Here is a 10,744-nt window from a genome sequence, read left to right as displayed (position 1 = left end):
TAGGAGTATTACAATTAAATGTGGAGTTAGAAAACCAAAAGGAACAATCTGTCCATCATTTCTCAACATGAAAAACCTGAAGAAAAAAGACTAAGCCTTGAGTGGCAGCACTGAATAAATCTATGGTCAAAATATTGAATGGTGCAGGATGCATAGATCTTTCATTACCATAAGAACAAGGAATGAATACATAGGGTCACTGTACCCAAAGAATTGATTATCTTTCAACCATTTGAAGCAGCGGTTCGCAACCTGTGGGTCTCAACCCCTTTGGGGGTTGAATGACCCTTTCAGGGGTCGCCTGATTCCTAACAGTAGCAAACTTACAGTTATGAAGTAGCAATGAAAATAATTTTATGGTTGGGAGGTCACCACACCATGAGGAACTGTATTAAAGGGTTAGGAAGCATTAGGAAGGTTGAGAACCACTGATTAAAAGAGATAGTGTATGATCAAAAGAACCAATGGCGTTTGAAGAAGTTCAAGCTCTACTGAAGAGATGGAAAAATCATTAGGAAATAACCCTCAAAAAGCATTAGATAAAAGTCACATTAACAGACCACTGCAAGGAAATCTATATTCTACCATTGTGGTATGCTAAGAAATTAACTGTTAACCTTCTAAGAAATCTTATTGTTTAACTGACAGATTCCGAATTCCTACTTAGATCCCTCTGAGGAATTTTTAATTTTCTTTTCGAAGGTGATTTATGTGGTAAACAGAAAGATTTCACCCAAGTTGTCTCCCCCAAATGTATCCCAAACTGAGCTACTTGCTACACATGGAAAATAACTATACACATGGAAAATAACTATACACTTGGAAGTCAACAGAAGTAGGTCAGGGGTTATTCTCCCTAAAGGTTATCAGCCATCCAGAGCAAGCAGTTACCACTGTTTATCCCACAACAAATAGGACCTTCTGATAAGGCTAGTAGCTCATCCCCTTCCTGTCATGCTTATACCTGTCGTACAACCCCTCCCTATGCTGTGTATGCTATTGTTCTGCCCCTTCCTATGATGTGTGGTTACTTGTAGTCACACACCCGTAAGTAGTTAGAACCCTTGGTGAGCAATAAAGTTGCTCTCTCCTGCTCTCGCTCCCAGGCTCCCCCCACGAGGACCACCGAGCGGGGCTGAGGTGAGCATGCCACCATGAGATGTGTCTGACTCCATTACTTCAACCTCCTCTATCTCTCACGCTCTCCGTGACTTCATTATACTCTTTATTATCGCCGAACAGTTGCACCTACCAGACCCGTGATGATTTGTTGGGGGCCCTCTCTTCCCCCACAGATTTATACCCACACCATTAGCTTCATCTTTAGATCATAAGTTCATGATTTACTGGCTTAAATAATAATAAGAATTTATTATCCCCCATAATGTCCTTTAGCCAAATGTTGAGGGATGGCTTAGGAGTCTGATTGTGATTCAGTGTCCATCATTGGATTGTAGTTAAATTGGCAGCCAGGCCTGCAGTTATCTGAAGACATGACTACGATTGGAAGATCTGCTTTTTTAAGATAGACCACTCGCATGGCTGGCACATTATTACTGGTATTTTTCAGAAAAACTCAATTCATCCACGTGTCCCTTTCCACAAAGCTGCATGAGTGTCTTAGTGATATAAAAGAACTACTTTTCTCAGAGTAAATGATCCAAAAGAAGATAGCTACATGCAGAGTGAGGCCATGGGGGTCATAGGGAACCTCCTTGCAAGCTAGCTCTCACACTGCCTTTTAGGCAGAGGAGATATATAGTAAAAAATAAATACCATAAGTGAGTTATACAGTATAACCAAATTATTAAATGCTATGAGAGAAAAGGGGATAGAAAAAGCAGTTTGCAGAAATCAATAGAATAGTTAAGTAGATCTCAGTGAGAAGATGATAGTTTAGTAAAGACCTGAACTAGGTAAAATTAAATTACTGCTATTCTAAGTCAGGGTCAACCTAACAGCAGCCAACAGAACAATAATTATATTACCATATTTTAGTTGCTACAAAGAGCATCATCTTTTCAATACCAAAATCAATTAAGTATACTAAGAAAATATATTTCTGGCCATTTTAAGATTCCTTACAAAGCTCCTCATGGCCTCTTTCCAAGGATTTGTTGTTCATAGACTTTCTGTAAGAGGATTACAAGTCAGATTTTGGTAAGTATAGTACAAGGATTACTAGTTCTCTTAGTGTATTTGTGAATTCTTAACCACTTTAAAAGTCATTGAGCTATTCTGTTACTTCAAAAACTGCGCAATTTATTTTGCACCAAACAAATCAGCATGTATTACTTTTTAAAGCAAATGACAAAGACCCATTTTATCAGCTTTACTTTTAAACCTAAGCTTAACATTACATATTTAAACAACTTTCAAAACTTGCTGAGCTGCCAGCATTCATGCACAACTACAAAACATCCTTAATTTATATTAAACCAAAATATATTACCATTAAAGTATTATTATCTTTCAGTACCCAATACTGGGGAGAAAATGAAATTAATTTTGTCAGAGATTCATCCTGGCAACGTTAACTTCACAGCTGACTGAAACTACTTAGCTCACATTTCAAACAAAAAGGTAAAAAGCAAGACCGATACTGGTGTTAGTATACAATTTTCTCCTAGCTCTACTAAAGAATCACTATTCATTCACCTGGGATTAAGTTTAATTAAAAAAAAAAATCAAAAAACATACCTAAATTTACAATGATTTTAAGGACAAAAAATGGTCCTATGAATATGGTCCCAACAATAACTCAAAAGTCTATGACAAATACGTGCTCCGATGAGCTCTTTATAAATACTTTAGATTAGGTACAGTTATACTGAAAGTAGACTTCGTTTGAAATCTTCAAAGAAAGTTCCTGTTAATCCTCACACGGTGTTGTAAGCGCTTGACATTTCTATTAAGTGCGTGTGTTGAATTGCTTGTTATCCAAACATAGCAGCAGCTCCTTACCATTTATAGTTAAGGACTTTAACTGGCCATCTTCTTCAACTTCTACTGTTTCTTGACCATTCTCAACAATGCTCTTTGTTGTGATTTTTCTGCCATTAATTATTTTAGTTGAAGTTGATATCGATTTGAAGTTGCCCGTGCCACTACCACCACGTGATGTAGAAGAGAATGAAGCAAGGCCCCCATGACGCAAGGAACCAAGTGACGTCAATCCTGTACCAAAAGCAGGAAATCCACCTCCAAAAGATGGAAACCCACTGAGGGCAGAGAAAAAGGATCCTGCGCCTCAGGTTCGGCTTCTGCCAGGGCTTCTGCGATTCCCCCAAAGTCCTCAAATGGGTCTTCAAAGATGTCAAATGAAAATGGGTCCCTTCCACCAAAAAATTCCCTGAAGACATCATCTGGATTGCGGAATGTGAAGCCAATCAGAACGACTTCCAGCTCCACCTCCACCGTTTACTCCTTCTTTGCCATCTTTGTCACCGATGTCCCGTGTGTTAGCATCTGATGACACCTCATATGCCTCAGCTACTTGTCTGAATTCCTCTCTGCTTCCTCCTCATGCTCAGGATTTTTATCAGGATGCCACTTCAGTGCCAACTTACGATATGCTTTTTTAATATCCTCGGCTGAGGCCTGCCTCTGCACACCTAGAACGTTAGTAACCCACCATGTGTTCACAGATTGATGGCACCAGTCCCAAGGAGGCTGGCAGACAGCGGCAGGGGGGAGGAGGAGGGGCCTGGCAGGGGGGCCCTCACGGCTAGTGCTGGTGGCGGTGGTGGCAGCGATTCCTCGCGCTTTCCTTTCTCCAACTGTGTGCAATGTTATACATATGAAACAATATATAAAAATATGTGTAACTAGTGAGTTGTAGTGATAAAAATAACACACGTGAACTATCACTTAAAAAGTGATAAAACCAAAACAATGCCTGGACGTTTACTTTTTCCTTCCTGAGTCTATCTTCTAGCTTGCTATCCCTAAAAGCAGTTGCAGTTTGGGCTTATCAATCTTTCTAATTGTTAACATTTTTACTGCCTGTGTATTGAAATAGTTATATCCTCCCCTAAACAGTTGCTGGGATGTGAGTTCTGGTGACGCAGTGGGCTCCACACTGAGCTAAGCACAAATCAGAACTTCAGATCCACCAACAGCTCTGAGGGCGGGAGATGCAGCTGGCCACTGCCATAGATGCAAGTCTCCAAGACCCACAGGGCCGGTTCCACCCTGTCTTCGATTGATGCTATGGCTCCTGGGTGATGCAAGCAGGTAAACCCTGGACTAACCCTGAAAGGTTAGCTGCGCAGAGAAACCCAGAGGAAACAGTACAAAGACCTGCTCATAAGCTTCCAAAGGCTAACAGGTTTGAAAAGCCTATGGAGCACAGTTTATTCTACATACATGGGATCACCATGAGTTGGAACTAACTTACCACCAAGTACTTTCTTACCATTGTTGTGGTACTATTGCTATTGTTGTTTAATATTGCAGAATTATTTGATTTGTCAAGTTTTGAGTTTATGTGAATTATATAATATATGTAGACTTGAAACTCCGCTTTCTTTTCTTTAAACTCTTCATTGTGTTTTAAGATTCACCTAAGTTATTGTATATATTATTTTTCATTCTATTTCAAGCTTTTAGAAAGCAGCAAAGTTCAAAACCATTTGATTTTCGTTATGCATAATTTTTTTCTTCTCAAGCACATGTGCCAGCCTAATAAATCTCTTTAAAAGTCAATAGTAAAGACATGTGAATATGCTTAGCCTGTGTATAAAAGTGGCAACAAATCACTATTAAAGCAATATTGTTAGCATTTAAATTGATTTACCCTCAATTGCACTAAATAACCACATAGTTAAGCTATTGAACTAATCACCTGTGTGATTGTTAATGGTTGTCATCACGGGCATTTGTTTAATTTAAATACTTGACTGGTGGTATTCTAATATTGTTCCCACAGACTTGTCAGACTCTGCTCCCTGAGGTGACTGGCAGTTTCAAACTGTGTGGCCTCAGAGATCTAAATGCCTTTGATCGTGTTCCTAGAGAATTTGGGAATATGAACAAAGTCTACACTTTCTACAAAACTATGCCAGGCCCCACGGGAGCTCTATCACTTCACTTGACTCCATGCTTTGATCTCTTCCCACCATAATCAAGCCAGAGTTTGTAACGAAATATCTCTAACTCTCCCTGGCCTGCCAAAGATTCAATACAGTTGCTTTATCTAATCATAAAAAAGACTAATTTATAATAAACAAAGTTCTCCATCAAAATACATTTGTTTGTGTGTGTGTGTGTATATATATCATACACAAATGTGTATGATAATGACTCATATTCTTAAAGACCAATCTTAGTTTAAATGTAAAACTTCCTCATAATTTATGGTATTAACATTGCTTTCCTTTCTTCCTCAAATTTTTATTTATTTTTTATTACATTTAACCACTTCTTCAAGGAAATATTACCTAGCCTCACAGAGACTCATCCTCACAATTAATATCTACTAGTCGCGATTAGGGCGCCGTGGTTTCTGTGTCTTGAGTTGAGTGCACATCACAGCAACTCTCTCTGACAGAGGAGAACTTCCTCTTAGAGTTGCCCAGGCTGTGGTCTTTATGGCAGCAGATTGCCGGTTCTTTTCACCTGGAGCCACTGGTGGGTTCAAATGGCTACGTGTTTTTTTTTGTTTTGTTTTATTTTTTTTCCAAATGGCTACGTTTTTGTTAGCAGCCCTTGACTTCTATGCTACTCCTTCTCATAGCTTGTATAGCCCCTAATCCATCAATTTTTTCACATGGCTTTCTTCATTGATCATAAAGTCTTGAGAAGGCGAATGCTATCTTATTCATCTGTGTGATATCTATGTAAGGGGATGCAGAAGTCCCTTTCAAAAGAATGTGAATCTTTTAACTATTCTCCCCTCTGCCACACCAACTGCTTTTTTCCTTTCATAATCAATTCTTGAACCGCATCCTCCTAACGTAACAGCTTTTAGTGTGTGTGTGTTTTCCAGAACATAAATGCTTCTTATTTTGTACATAACAAAATCCTGTCATTCCTGTGCTATATTTACTTACTGTTTCATATGACAAGTATAGTGATGTCCATTGGGGGGGAAGCATGAAGTCACAGTTTTGCTTTTAAAGAATTCAAAGACCCATCAAACAGCTGAATAAAATAAGAAGGAAGGATGGAGAGAAATGGCAAACACAGGGAGGAGGTGGGAAGAGTGCTGTTACGTTGGGGAGATTGCAATCAATATCACAAAATAAAATGAGTATGAAGTGTTGAATATGAAATTAAGTTGCCATTTAACTTTCCCCTAAATTGCAGAGAGATAGAGAGAGAGTGTGAGAAATAATAATTCAATACAATGTAGTGAGTACTTTCACATAAGAATAGAGTGATCAGAACACATTTATTGAGTGACTAATTCTGGTGGGGGTGAATGTAATATTTGAGCTTAAGAAATTTTGCCAATGAAGAAGACACGAGGAAGTACTTGGGTGATGCAAACTGTTAAAGTGCTCCAATTCTAGCCAGTAGGTTGTGTAGCTTTGAGTTTAGTCAGAATCACCTCAGCAGAAAAGACTGACAATTTACTTCAAAAAAATTAGCAGTACTTTGACATACAGGGAGTTAGAATGAGCTGGGATCAACATAAAAGCAACTGGCTTTAAAGAAGGCAGGAAGACAAGTCTAAGAATATTTGTAAAGACATGACGTATAAAAAACAAACAATAATCACAGGCATGTTTGTGAACAAGGAATTGTTAAATGCATTTGAAGAATAGGGAACCTACTGGGGGGAAAAAGAGACATTGGAAAGTTAGCAGAGGAACAAAATGATCCTTAAAAGTCACGTTTAAAAATGCAGACTTTCCCTTTGGCAACATAGCTATGGAAGAAATATTGAAACATGAAAAAGGCATGATCTGGTTTAGCCCTATGAAGGTCACATTGAATGGCTTTGGAAAATTGAGCACATGTGAGCTGAATTTTGAAATGTTATTGATTCTGTTGTAATCGTTCCTAATCTGACCCTACCACAAAGGGGTGAAACACTAAGGGCAGGCAACAGGGCAGCAAGGGAAGCAAAGCAATGAAGGCCCCAGGGAATACCAAATAGTCTTTGGGGCCAGGGCTTGGCACCCCATCAGACTTGACCGGAAAACACTCCTAAAGGTCAACAAACAGACCTAGAACTATTTATAGTCTTTCCTTTTTTGTTGTTGTTTTGTTTAGCTCTGCCTTGTTTTTGTGCTTATTATTGTATCTGCTTGTCTATCTAGATAAGATAGGGCGATAAAAAATGCGGAAGAAAAAACAATGGAACCAATGGTTACAGGGTTACAGGGAGCAGGGCAGGGGGTGGGGGGAGGAAGTGAGTGTTAACAAACCCAGGGACAAGGGAACAGCAAATGATCTAAAATCAATGGCAAGGAGGGTGTAAGATGCCTGGTAGGGAGTAATCAAGAGCAATGTAACTGAGAGGAATTGGTGAAACCTGAATAAAGGCCAAACATGATAGTGGGACAAAAGGAAAGTAAGAGGAAAGAACTAAGAGGCAAAGGACATTTATAGAGGTCTACATACAGGTATGTAAATATGTAAATATATTTATACATAATGATAGGGAAATTAGATCTATGTACATATATTTAATGTTAAGTATTAAGGTAGCAGACAGACATTAGACCTCTACTCAAGTATTCCCTGAATGCAAGAACACTTTGTACCAATAACCTGGCATTCCGTGATGCTCTGCTTCCTGACACAATCACAGAGGAAAAAATGGGTGCAAAAGCACATGTGATGAAGAAAGCTGATGGTGCCCAGCTATTAAAAGATAGCATCTGGGGTCTTAACGGCTTAAAGACAAATAAGTTGCCATCTAGTTGAGAAGCAACGAAGTCCACATGGAAGAAGCACACCAGCCTGTATGATCATGAGGTGTCGATGGGATAGGGTATCATGCATCAAAGACCCAGATCTAAAGATCATATCAATGTGTATGAGGGGGAGTGTGGAGTGGAGACCCAAAGCCCATTAGGAGGCAACTGGACATCCCCTTACAGAAGGGTCTTGGGGAGAAAATGAGCCAGTCAGGGTGCAGTATAGCACTGATGACACATACAACTTTCCTCTAGTTCTTTAATGCTTCCTCGCCCCCCACCCCACTATCATGACCCCAATTCTATCTTACAAATCTAGCTAGACCAGAGCATGTACATGGGTACAGATAAGAGCTGGAAACTCTTTCTTTTTGTTGTTTTGTTTAGCTCTGCCTTGTTTTTGTGCTTATTATTGTATCTGCTTGTCCAGGAAAGATAAACTGCTCAGGATCAATAATGAGAGTAGTGATATCAGGAGGGGAAGGGGAAGGTGGGAGGAGAAAAGGGGAACCGATTACAGGGATCTACATGTAACCCTCCTCCCTGAGGGATGGCCAACAGAAAAGTGGGTGAAGAGAGACATTGGACAGTGTAAGACATGAAAAAATAATAATAATTTATCAAGGGTTCATGAGTTAGGGAAAGTGGGGAAGGGAGGGGAAAAATGAGGAGCTGATACCAAGGACTCAAGTAGAAAGAAAATGTTTTGAAAATGATGATCGCAACAAATGTACAAATGTGCTTGACACAATGGACGTATGTATGGATTGTGATAAGAGCGGTATGAGCCCCCAATTAAATGATTTTTTTAAAGATGAATTTGATTGAAAAAAATGAAATAGAATCAACCAAATGCAGTAGAACGAGCAATCAGTAGGATGGAGGAGTTTAGAATGATTCCCAATTTTTCTATGGACAACTGAAAATGAAGATTTCTGAAGGTTCAAATGATGTTTGAGGTGCCTAGAAAAAAATTCAGGAAGACATGTGTAGTAGAGAAATACATATAGGATCTAAGAATAAAGTTATGTCTGGGTAATTAAACATCATATATTTTTAAAACCATAAGAGTAGATCACCCAAAGCTTAGATGGATCCGAAGAGGAAACGAGAGGTGAAGGATCATATACCAATGCAAAAGGAGTGACCTGGAGGATAAAGTGCCAGAGGCAAATCTACAAAAGAAATAATCACACTCAGAACTAAAAGTCATGAGAGGACACGTCATTACCATCAAAAAATGCACTCCCAGGGTGGAAGGAGAGGGTGAAATGAGCTTTTACAAATGGGAAAAGATTACTTTTGAGCCTGAAAAAATATTCAGAGCAGAGCAGAGGTCAGATTTCAGATTATCAAGGTTCAAGTGACAGCAGTGAAAGTCAATATTGATATTAATATTGAAATATTGAAAGTCAATATTGATATATGTGTATATTGATATATATGTACATACACATCTATATATGCATATCCTATGATTTATATGTTATATATCATATACACATACATATATATCCCTGATGTACAATATATCTATATATTATATGTGTATATACCTATATGTATATATTTATGTGTGTGCATATTTATGTATGCACATATGCGTTTACATATATAAAATATATGTTTTATATCTGAGCTACGTATGATATATACATATGTGGTATGTGATGTATATACATATATTTTATATATATGTTCATATATATATAATAAACAGTATAAACCAAGTCAAACTCATTGCCATCAAGACAGTATCTTCAGAAGAAAGCTAAAGGAAAGGTGCTTTTTTGCAGCCTGTAAGAAGCTACTAAGGAGTTCTGCTAACCACAGGAGGGGGATTCAAATCTACCAGCCGCTATGCAGGAGAACTATGTGGCAGTCTCTTCCATAAAGATGACCACCTCAGAAACCCCGGGGCCATTCCACTCTATCATTTGGAGTCACGGAATTGGAATTGGCTCATCAGCAATAGGTAACAGGGAGCTAATAGAATAGACAAGATTTATTATAATTAAAAAAGAAGAGACAATGGAGCAAAATTCTGGTGACTTACAACTCATTTACTAGCCTATAGTTCTGAAGATAAGGAGTTCAAAGTGGGTTTTCTGGGACCAAAGTCAAGATGTTGGTATGAATTTCAGAGGACCATATCCCTCAGTTTACCTTTTCCAGCTTTCAGCGCATTCCTACATTCCTTGTCATATGGTCCCACCTCTGGTTTCAAGGTCAGCCCAGCAGTGTAGCATCATCCAAACTTCTAAATCACTCTTTCTCACCTTTGTCATTACATTTCACAACTCCTGCGCTAATTCTGATCCCTTGCCTCCTTTTTATAAAAAATCTTGTGATTAATTTAGGTACAACGATAATGTAGGATAATCTCCCTTTCCCAATATTATTAATTTAGTCACATCGGCAAAGTCCCTTTTGCCATGGAGAGAATCATATTCATAGATTCTGGATATTAGGACATCAATTATCCTGCCTACCGTGTTGGATACCTTGAGGTACTATTATCCTGCCTACCACGTTGAGCTAGGGCAGGATGGTTGAATTGAGAAAAGGGAATTAATTCCTTAGAAGAGAGAGGAGGAGGCCTGAACGGATGTTGCCATATGTGAGCAAAGGAGCAGGGTCAGGAGCTAGGCCTAATGGGCACATTTTCGTCTTGACCACATTGGGCGGGGACTATGCCACGTGAGAGGAAGGGGAACTATGCCACATGAGAGGAAGGGGAACTATGCCACGTGAGAGGAAGGGGAAACTTCGCAGCAGCTGTTAGAATCTGTTGCGGACACCATGAGAGCTTCCAGCCACAAAGGGACGTATTCTGTACAATGTGAATACAAGGTATTGCAATGCATAGTTAG

General features: G+C 39.0%; 1 pseudogene; it reads right to left on the bottom strand.

Moving 5' to 3' along the window:
• Positions 1-2,911: 2,911 nt before the first annotated feature.
• Positions 2,912-10,744, bottom strand: part of LOC101640839 — a 73,295-nt pseudogene continuing 65,462 nt past the window's right edge.

This window comes from Echinops telfairi, unplaced genomic scaffold (genome assembly GCF_000313985.2).
Source record: "Echinops telfairi isolate 266 unplaced genomic scaffold, ASM31398v2 ScPeMD7_3533;HRSCAF=4204_0, whole genome shotgun sequence".
Taxonomy (NCBI): Eukaryota; Metazoa; Chordata; class Mammalia; order Afrosoricida; family Tenrecidae; genus Echinops; species Echinops telfairi.
Note: the sequence above shows the minus strand (reverse complement) of the source record. Positions and strands in the feature narration are given on the sequence as shown.